Raw genomic sequence first — 11,655 nt, forward strand, 5'->3', positions numbered from 1 at the left:
AAATGTCAGTGAATGTCTTGCCTATGTTCTAGGAGTTTTATGGTGTTATGCCTTACATTTAGTTTGTAAACTGTTTTGAGTTTATTTTTGTATATAGTGTGAGGAAATGTTGTAATTTTACTGATTATATGTAGCTGTCCAATTTTTCCAGGAATGTTTGCTGAAGAGATTTCCTTCCATTGTATGTTCTTTACTCCTTTGTCATAGATTAATTAACCATAGGTGTGTGGGTTTATTTCTGGGCTCTGTATTCTGTTCCCTTTATTTTTGTGTCTGTTTTTGTGCCAGTGTCACTCTATTTTATTTACTGTAGCTTTGTAGTATTGTCTGAAGTCTGGGAGGGTTTTGCCTCCTGCTTTGTAATTTTTTCTTAGAATTGCCTTGGCAATTCTAGGTCTTTTGTGGTGCCAGATAAATGTTAGCATTATTTGTTCTAGTTCTGTGAAAAATGTCATGGGAATTTTGATATGGACAGCATTAAGTATACAGAATGCTTTGGGATGTATGGTCATTTTAACAATGTTAATTCTTTCAATCCAAAAGTATGGATATCTTTTTATTTCTTTGAATCTTCTTCAATTTCCTTTATTAGTGTTTTATATTTTTAGCATATAGATCTTTTGCTTTCTTGCTTAAGTTTATTCCTACAGTTTCTTTGTTGACATTATTTTAAACAAGACTTTTTTTTTAAGTTTTCTTTTTGATATTTCAACATTAGTGTAAAGAATTGTAACAGATTTCTGCATATTAGTCTTTTATCTTGCCACCTTGCTGAATTCCTTTACTAGTTCAAATATTTTTTTGTGTAGAGTCTAGGTTTCCCTCTATATAAGTATGATGTGATTTGCAAACAGTGACAGTTTTATTTCTTACCTTCCAATTTGCTAGTTTTTTTAAAAAACTTATTAAATGTAGGGTTTCAACTATATAAAAGATTTGACAGTGACTTCCATCAGTCACTCAAAATATTCAGTTTAAAAATATTTCTTTCAATTTGTTAATGTGGTGTATTACATTGATTGAGTTGTGGATATTAAAGAATCCTTGCATTCCTGGGATAAAGCCCACTTGGTCATGGTGTATGATCTTTTTAATATGTTGTTGGATTCTGTTTGCTAGAATTTTGTTAAGGATTTTTGCATCTATGTTCATCAGTGATATTGGCCTGTAGTTTTCTTTTTTTGTGGCATCTTTGTCTGGTTTTGGAATTAGGGTGATGGTGGCCTCATAGAATGAGTTTGGAAGTTTACCTTCTCTGCAATTTTCTGGAAGAGTTTGAGTAAGATAGGTGTTAGCTCTTCTCTAAATTTTTGGTAGAATTCAGCTGTGAAGCCATCTGGTCCTGGGCTTTTGTTTGCTGGAAGATTTTCTGATTACAGTTTGATTTCCTTGCTTGTGATGGGTCTGTTAAGATCTTCTATTTCTTTCTGGTTCAGTTTTGGAAAGTTATACTTTTCTAAGAATGTGTCCATTTCTTCCAAGTTGTCCATTTTATTGACATAGAGCTGCTGGTGGTAGTCTCTTTTGATCCTTTTTATTTCAGTGTTGTCTGTTGTGATCTCTCCATTTTCATTTCTAATTTTGTTAATTTGGTTCTTCTCCCTTTGTTTCTTAATGAGTCTTGCTAACGGTTTGTCGATTTTGTTTATTTTTTCAAAAAACCAGCTTTTAGCTTTGTTGATTTTTGCTATGGTCTCTTTAGTTTCTTTTGCATTTATTTCTGCCCTAATTTTTAAGATTTCTTTCCTTCTACTAACCCTGGGGTTCTTCATTTCTTCCTTCTCTAGTTGCTTTAGGTGTAGAGTTAGGTTATTCATTTGACTTTTTTCTTGTTTCTTGAGGCAAGCCTGTAATGCTATGAACCTTCCGCTTAGCACTGCTTTTACAGTGTCTCATAGGTTTTGGGTTTTTGTGTTTTCATTTTCATTCGTTTCTATGCATATTTTGATTTCTTTTTTGATTCCTTCTATGACTTGTTGGTTATTCAGAAGCGTGTTATTTAGCCTCCATATGTTTGAATTTTTAATAATTTTTTTCCTGTAATTGAGATCTAATCTTACTGCACTGTGATCAGGAAAGATAACTGGAATGATTTCAATTTTTTTGAATTTCCCAAGGCTAGATTTATGGTCCAGGATGTGATCTATTCTGGAGAAGGTTCCATGTGCACTTGAGAAAAAGGTGAAATTGATTGTTTTGGGGTGTAATGTCCTATAGATACCAAAGCATTTCCCCTAAAATCAGGAACAAGACAAGGGTGCCCACTCTCACCACTACTATTCAACATAGTGTTGGAAGTGTTGGCCACAGCAATCAGAGCAGAAAAAGAAGTAAAAGGAATCCAGATAGGAAAAGAAGAAGTGAAACTCTCACTGCTTGCAGATGACATGATCCTCTACATAGAAAACCCTAAAGACTCTACCAGAAAATTACTAGAGCTAGTCAACAAATATAGTAAAGTTGCAGGATAGAAAATTAACACACAGAAATCCCTTGCATTCCTGTACACTAACAATGAGAAAACAGAAAGAAATTAAGGAAACAATACCATTCACCATTGCAACAAAAAGAATAAAATACTTAGGAGTATATCTACCTAAAGAAACAAAAGACCTATACATAGAAAACTATAAAACACTGATGAAAGAAATCAAAGAGGACACAAACAGATGGAGAAACATACCGTGTTCACGGATTGGAAGCATCAATATTGTGAAAATGAGTATACTACCCAAAGCAATCTGTAGATTCAATGCAATCCCTATCAAGCTACCAATGATATTTTTCACAGAACTAGAACAAATAATTTCACAATTTGTATGGAAATACAAAAACCTCGAATAGCCAAAGCAATCTTGAGAAAGAAGAATGGAACTGGAGGAATCAACCTGCCTGACTTCAGGCTCTACTACAAAGCCACAGTCATCAAGACAGTATGGTACTGGCACAAAGACAGAAATATAGATCAATGGAACAGAATAGAAAGCCCAGAGATAAATCTACGAACCTATGAACACCTTGTCTTCAACAAAGGAGGCAAGAATATACAATGGAAAAAAGACAACCTCTTTAACAAGTGGTGCTGGGAAAACTGGTCAACCACTTGTAAAAGAATGAAACTAGAACACTTTCTAACACCATACACAAAAATAAACTCAAAATGGATTAAAGATCTAAATGTAAGACCAGAAACTATAAAACTCCTAGAGGAGAACATAGGCAAAACACTCTCTGACATAAATCACAGCAGGATCCTCTATGACCCACCTCCCAGAATATTGGAAATAAAAGCAAAAATAAACAAATGGGACCTAATGAAACTTAAAAGCTTTTGCACAACAAAGGAAACTATAAGCAAGGTGAAAAGACAGCCCTCAGATTGGGAGAAAATAATAGCAAACGAAGCAACAGACAAAGGATTAATCTCAAAAACATACAAGCAACTCCTGAAGCTCAATTCCAGAAAAAGAAATGACCCAATCAAAAAATGGGCCAAGGATCTAAACAGACATTTCTCCAAAGAAGACATATAGATGGCTAACAAACACATGAAAAGATGCTCAACATCACTCATTATCAGAGACATGCAAATCAAAACCACAATGAGGTATCATTACACGCCAGTCAGGATGGCTGCTATCCAAAAGTCTACAAGCAATAAATGCTGGAGAGGGTGTGGAGAAAAGGGAACCCTGTTCCACTGTTGGTGGGAATGCAAACTAGTACAGCCACTATGGAGAACAGTGTGGAGATTCCTTAAAAAACTGGAAATAGAACTACCATATGACCCAGCAATCCCACTCCTAGGCATACACACCGAGGAAACCAGATCTGAAAGAGACACATGCACCCCAATGTTCATCGCAGAACTGTTTATAATAGCCAGGACATGGAAGAAACCTAGATGCCCATCAGCAGAAAAATGGATAAGGAAGCTGTGGTACATATACACCATGGAATATTACTCAGCCATTAAAAAGAATGCATTTGAAATAGTTCTAATGAGATGGATGAAACTGGAGCCCATCATACAGAGTGAAGTAAGCCAGAAAGATAAAGACCATTACAGTATACTAACACATATATATGGAATTTATAAAGATGGTAATGATAACCCATATGTGAAACAGAAAAAGAGACACAGATGTACAGTACAGACTTTTGGACTCTGTGGGAGAAGGCGAGGGTGGAATGTTTTGAGAGAACAGCATTAAAACATGTATATTATCAAGGGTGAAGCAGATCACCAGCCCAGGTTGGATGCATGAGACAAGTGCTCGGGGCTGGTGCACTGGTAAGACCCAGAGGGATCGGGTGGAGAGGGAGGTGGGAGGGGGGATCTGGATGAGGAATACATGTAACTCCATGGCTGATTCATGTCAATGTATGGCAAAAACCACTACAATATTGTAAAGTAACTAGCCTCCAACTAATAAAAATAAATGGAAAAAAATATATTTCTTGATCAACAAATGGTCCTGAAACAACTAGACAGACAACCCCCCCAAAAAAATCTGCACCAGAAATTACACACTTCACAATATTAAGTCACAATAAATCACAGACCTAAATGTAAAATGCGAAAATATAAAACTCCTAGAACATAGCATAGGAGAAAATCAAGATGACTTTGGGTATGGCGATAACTTTTTATACAAGATACCAAAGACATAATCCATGGAAGAATTATTGATAAGCTAGACTTCATTAAACTTAAAATAGTTCTTTTTGTGAAAGACAATGTCAAGAGAATGATGACAGCGCAGACTGAGAAAAAAATTTTTCTAAAGACACAGCTGATAAAGGATTGTCATCTGAAACATACAAATAATGCTTAAAACTCAACCATACAAAAACCATCAATCTAATGAATAAAATGGGCCAAAGACACATTAATAGCTGCCTCACAAAAATGTACACAGGTGGTAAATATGAGAAGATGCTCCACATCATATATCATTAGGGAAATGCAAATTAGAACAATAATTAGATGCACATCTTTTAGAATGGCCAAAACCCAGAAGAGTGACAATGCCAAATGCTGGTGCAGAGCTAGAGCATCAGGAACTTTCATTCATTGCTGGTGATTTTGTAAAATGGTACAGACACTGCAGAAGACAGTATCCTTGGGAAATGGAACATCCCCTTAACATATGATCCAGCAACCATACTCCTTGGTATTTCACCAAAAGAGGTGAAAACTTATGTTCACCTAAAAACTTGAACACAGATGTTTATAGCAGCGTTACTCATAGTTGCCAGTGCTTGGAAGCAACAAAAATGCCCTTTAGTAGGTGAATAGATTAATAAAGCTTGCTACATACAGACTAATTACTATTTAGTGTGAAAAAGAAATGAATTATCAAGCCATGAAAAGACATTGAGGAAACTTAAATGCAATTACAAAGTGAAGTCAATTTTAAAAGTTTTCATACCGTATGATTGCAAATATATGACATTCTGGAAAAGACAAAACTATGGAGACAGTGAAAAGGTCAAGTGTTGCCAGGGGGTTGGCGATGGGGAAGGTGATGAATAGGTGAAGCACATAAAATTTTTAGGGCAGTGAAACTTCTCTGTATGATACTATAATGGTGGATACATGTCATTATGTTTATTCCCAACACACAGAATGTTCAACCCCAAGAGTAAGCTATAATGTAAACTATGAACCTTGGGCAATTATGATATGTTAATGGAGATTCATTGATTGTCACAAGTGTACCACTCTGGTGGGGGATATTGATAATGGGGGAGGCTAGGCATGTGAGGGGTGAGGCAATATGTTAATCTTTATACTTTCCTCTCAGTTTTCCTGTGAGCCTAAAACTGCTCTTAAAAATATTCATTATTAAAAAAAATCTTCCTTGAGAGTAACTAATAGTATAAAAATCTCCCTCTTTATAGCCACTTACACTGAAACACATCATTAGGCTTAGCATAACAAATACAGATTGTTGACTTTTTCTCATATGCCATATGAGGTGGGTATGGTCAAAGCTATGGTTTTTCTAGTAGTTACGTATAGATGTGAGATATGGACTGTATAGTCGAAGGTATGTGATGTATGGATGTGAGAGTTGGACCATAAAGAAGGCTGAGCACCAAAGAATTGATGCTTTTGGACTGTGGTGTTGGAGAAGACTCTTGAGAGTTCCTTGGACTGCAAGGAGATCCAACCAGTTAATTCTAAAGGAAATCAATCCTGAATATTCATTGGAAAGAATGTTGCTGGAGCTGAAGCTCCAATACTTTGGCCATCTGATATGAAGGGCCTAGTTGTTAGAAAAGACCCTGATGCTGGGAAAGATTGAAAGCAGGAGGAAAGGGGATAACAGTGGATGAGATGGTTGGTGGCATCACCGACTCAATGGACGTGCATTTGAACAAATTCCAGAAGATGGTGAGAACAGGGAAGCCTGGCATGCTGCAGTCCATGGGGTTGCAAAGGGTCAGACATGACTGAGCAACTCAACAACAGCAACAGATGAGGTGCTGGCCACTTCATAGGTCATCTCCTACTTTTTATAACAACCTTGTGAGTTCAGTATCAAGCTCTCCATTTCACATATGAAGAAACTGAGGCTCAGAGAAGTAACATGTGTGAGATGAAGCATCTTATAAATGGGGGAGTTGGGAACCAGTCTCAGACTTGTCTTGCTCTGAAGTCCATGCTCTGTTGACCACCCCACATTTGCCTTGCAGTTTAAAAGAAAATAATGTTCTGGAGATGAGAAGAGGGCTTGGTCAGAATAGGCAGTAGGTTTAACTAGCTTGGTTTGCCCTACACACTTATGATTCAAATATACTCAGGTCTCTTTTTTCTCCCTCCAAATAATCACTTAAGTATCCACTTTTTATATTGATAGAGGCCTCATAAGTCTGAGAATGGCTCCTCTTACATGTGTTTTTATGATAGGATTCTAGGACATGGATCTGAATTCCAGATTTCAGTGGAAAGACTACTGAACTCTGATGAATCTAGGAAGTTCTATTCCATACTGCTCCCCGAGCTGCTTTTGAAAAGTTGCCCTATGGAGGCCACAGATAGTATTGATTCCTTGATATTCCATGTCTTGTTCTGGTCCCTTGGTTCTTCAAGGGAGGGTAATTCTGCACTGTTGGGGATTGGAAGAGAGATGTGACATAGGATGCCTGTATGTGGGGGAAAAAAAGATTGTCTCTTTCTTTCAATCTTTCTGAAAGAGAAAGAAATTCTTTCTCAGAAGCCTCCCAATAGACACCTCTACATTTCAGTGGTCAGAACTGTATCCTATACCAAACCTAAATCAGTCATTGGAAGTGGAGGTGAGATCTTCAATAACTGTCTGAGGTCAGTCAGAACACCATTGTTAGACCTGTAACTGGGGGCCAGTCTACCCTTTATGTAGGACTTCCCTGTAGCTCAGATGGTAAAGAAACTGCCTGCAATGCAGGAGACCCAGGTTCGATCCCTGTGTTGACAGGATCCTCTGGAGAAGGGAATGGTAACCCACTCTAGTATTCTTGCCTGGAGAATCCCATGGACAGAGGACCCTGGCAGGCTAAATCTGTGAGGTCACAAAGAGTTGGACACAACTGAGCAACTAACACTACTACTACTACTGTTCCTACTACCCTGCAAGTGGTCATGCAGAAAATGACAGAACCTGGATGAAATAGGGATTTTCTTAGTAAGAAGGAAGTTGAAGAAATAGTTGGGGTAGTTAAACAGAAGTATCTGCCGTCAACATTACTGGTGATCTGTTTAGAGTGAAGAAAGAAACCAGAGGGCAGCAGAGTGAACTGTATAGGTTTTCTGAGATGTCATCCAAGTAGAAATTATTCTGCTGATTATTTTCATTCCATTTTAATCTTTAATTAGCAGAGTGAAAGTCACTCAGTCATGTCTGACTCTTTGCGACCCCATGGACTATACAGTCCATGGAATTCTCCAGGTCAGAATGCTGGAGTGGGTAGCCTTTCGCTTCTCCAGGGGATCTTCCCAACCGAACCCAGGTCTTCCGCCTTGCAGGCAGATTCTTTACCAGCTGAGCCACCAGGGAAGCCCTAATTAGCAGAAGTAGCAGCTTGTTTTGGAGAAAGCATATGTCAAGATTCAAAGTTCTACTCTGCCACAATATAAGGCATATTACTTCTATTACTTTTTATCTTTTCTTTAATTAAGACATAATAGCTTTTACTATGAGAGTAGCTACTTTTATATTATTATAACAAAACCTCTGGAGCAATTGAATATGGGTGGCCTAAAGAAATTGCAAAACATAGACTGACTTGGCTACAAAATTTGGTCTTACCTGTATTTGACATCCTTCTTCCAGTAAGATGCCTCAGAATAACAGAAAAGAAAAAACATTGACTAATCACTTAATATTAAAAGTGTCACTTGAAAATGAGTAAAATATTTGTGAATAAGTCATTCATTATTCTGATAAGTGACTATAATTCAGTCTGACGGCCTAGAAATTATTTAACTCAGATTTCTTATTTGGAAAATTACATTTATTGTTAATTAGTAAAAAAAAAAAAAAAAGCCAACTTAATTTTCTCACTAGTAAGATCAGAAAATTCTAGGTTTAAGCACACATTGCTTATTTTTAAATTTATTCCATATTTCTACCCTTGTATAACAGACATATGTATCACTGCGTAAGTGCATCATTAAGACTAACTAGACATTTTTAGGGTAAAGGCTCGTTTAATTTAAGAATAATATAAATACAGAACATGAAGATTAGCCCCAAAGGCATAATTGAGAATCCTGATTTTATCAGCTCATTTCTTCTTCTTCTTTCTATCCTCCTTCATCATTGGAATTAAATGAACATTAAAATTTAACATAATATAATGCTCACTTACCATATCTGTGATTTTCGAGCTCATAAAATGTGCTTTAAAATATTTTGAGTAAGCTAATGATGAAAATGTACAAATGTAAAAGTAAACAGTTTTAAATAATGGAAAGATACACAGTAGGCTCCTGTGTGGCTCAGTTTTCAAACTTTTTATGGTCCTTTAGTTTATTTAATATCCAGATTATTGGATGGGAGAGAGGAAGCCAGCCACATATATATCTGAAAATAAAGTTGCTGTTACACTTAGTTTCTCATTGGCAGTCTCTCCCTCAGACCGACAGGGTAGCTTTCTCTTATTTCCTACCACTGTTCAGGTTGACAGCTCACTGTGATTTTTCTCAAAGAATTTTACGGTAATTACATTATTCAAGGCCCCCACTGTATTATCTAAGGCCTCATATTGATTGATTGATTTGCTTATTCACTGGAACCATTTTGGGCACTATAATTATTACCATTTTCTCAGCCTCAGTACTCCTAGAAACAAATGCACAGCATATAAATAATAAGCAGAAATCCAAGTAGGATAGAAGAACATTTATTTTCTAAAAGTGTCTCTGTTTTTGTACTTTTACATGTGCAAGATTTAGAAATAGCCCCAGGGCACTGAGGGTTGAAAAGATAAAAGTGTATGGCATTACCTATATAATATAGTCCTCCGTTTAGTCATCTTAATTCTTATAAAACATTTTCTGTTGACTTTATTGATGAATTGTGGTATACAATATTTATTTTTAAATTTTTTATTTTTATCCCTTATCTTCCTTATATCTCCTTTTAAGTCTTCATTAAAGGATTATGGCCTTCAAATAATTCTACTGGCGTGCGACCTTCCAGGTGAATCAAAATGGTATATAGTAGAACATTAAACAATTAAAGTCCACTGCTCCTTTCCATCATTGATTTTCTTTGCTCATTATTCTAAAATGTATTAATTTAAAAAGACCACAATTATCTACACGTTGCTAGCCCACAGCTGTTAATATTAGCATTTAGAGCCAGGAAACATTCATTGAGTACTTAATCTACACGTGCTGCCCAAACTGTAATGAGCGGCTCTCCTGGGGGTTAGAGGGCAGATTCTGATTCAGAACCTCTGGCATTGAGCTGTTCAGATTGCATTTCTAAACAGTTTCTATGTGATACTGATGTTACTGGCCCTCGGGGCTGCAACTGGAGTAGCAAGTCTATATGATTCCATTCAATACCTTGTATTAGGTGCTTTCATGTTTATGTCATTTTATTAATTTAACAGAATATGTAATAGATGACTGTCATTAAGCACGGCTAAGTACTATTCTGTCTTGGGAATATAGCAGTGAGTGAAACAGTTAATTTGTTCTCATAGAGCTTTCACTTTAGGAAGGTAAAGGGTAGACAATAAATAAATAAGCATATTATATTTGATGATGGGTAAGTTGTTTTTCAGTTGCTCAGTCATGTCCAACTCTTTGTGACCCCATGGACTGCAGCACACCAGGCTTCTCTGTCCTTCGCTGTCTCCCAGAGTTTGCTTAAATTCATGTCCATTGACTTGATGATGCCATCCAACAATCTCATCCTCTGTCACCCCCTTCTCCTCCTGCCCTCAGTCTATAGAGATACATATATCACAGCATGGGGATAAATCACCAAACTAGGAGCTCTGGGGGAGTAGGGTATTGCAATTTTAAGTAGGGTGGCCAAAGAAAGCTTTGAAGAAGGCAAAATTTAAGAAATTACCTGGTGGGAACACCAACCATGAAGACAGGTGAAGAAGAATATAGGCAGAAAGATAGAAAATTTTGGAAGACACCTGTTCAGTTCACACAGTCGTGTCCGACTCTTTGCGACCCTATGGACTACAGCACGCCAGGCCTCCCTGTCCGTCACCAACTCCGAGAGCTTGTTCAAACTCATGTCTGTTTAGTCAGTGATGCCATCCAACTATCTCATCCTCTGTCATCCCCTTCTCCTCCTGCCTTCAATCTTTCCCAGCATCAGGGTCTTTTCAAATGAGTCAGTTCTTTGCATCAGGTAGCTAAAGTATTGGAGTTTCAGCTTCAGCATCAGTCCTTCCAATGAATATTTGGGACTGATTTCCTTTAGGATGGACTGGTTGGATCTCATTGCAGTCCAAGGGACTCTCAAGGGTCTTCTCCAACACCACAGTTCAAAAGCATCAATTCTTCTGCGCTCAGCTTTCTTTGTAGTCCAACTCTCACATCCATACATGAGTACTGGAAAATTCATAGCTTTGACTAGATGGACCTTTGTTGGCCAAGTAATGTCTCTTCTTTTTAATATGCCATCTAGGTTGGTCATAACTTTTCTTCTAAGGAGCAAGCGTCTTTTAATTTTATGACTGCAGTCACCATCTGCAGTGATTTTTGAGCCCCAAAAAGTAAAGTCAGCTACTGTTTTCTCATCTATTTGCCATGAAGTGATGGGACAGGGTGCCATGAAGTGATGGGACAGAATGCCATGATCTTAGTTTTCTGAATGTTGAGCTTTAAGCCAACTTTTTCACTCTCCTCTTTCACTTTCATCAAGAGGCTCTTTAGTTCTTCGTCACTTTCTGCCATAAGGGTGGTGTCACCTGCATATCTGAGGTCATTGATATTTCTCGTGGCAATCTTGATTCCAGCTTGTGCTTCATCCAGCCCAGCGTTTCTCATGATGTGCTCTGCATATAAGTTAAATAAGCAGGGTGACAATATACAGCCTTGATATACTCCTTTCCCGATTTGGTACCAGTCTGTTGTTCCCTGTCCAGTTCTAACTGTTGCTTCCTGACCTGCATACAGATTTCTCAGGAGAC

Source organism: Cervus canadensis, chromosome 13 (assembly GCF_019320065.1).
Source record: "Cervus canadensis isolate Bull #8, Minnesota chromosome 13, ASM1932006v1, whole genome shotgun sequence".
NCBI lineage: Eukaryota > Metazoa > Chordata > Mammalia > Artiodactyla > Cervidae > Cervus > Cervus canadensis.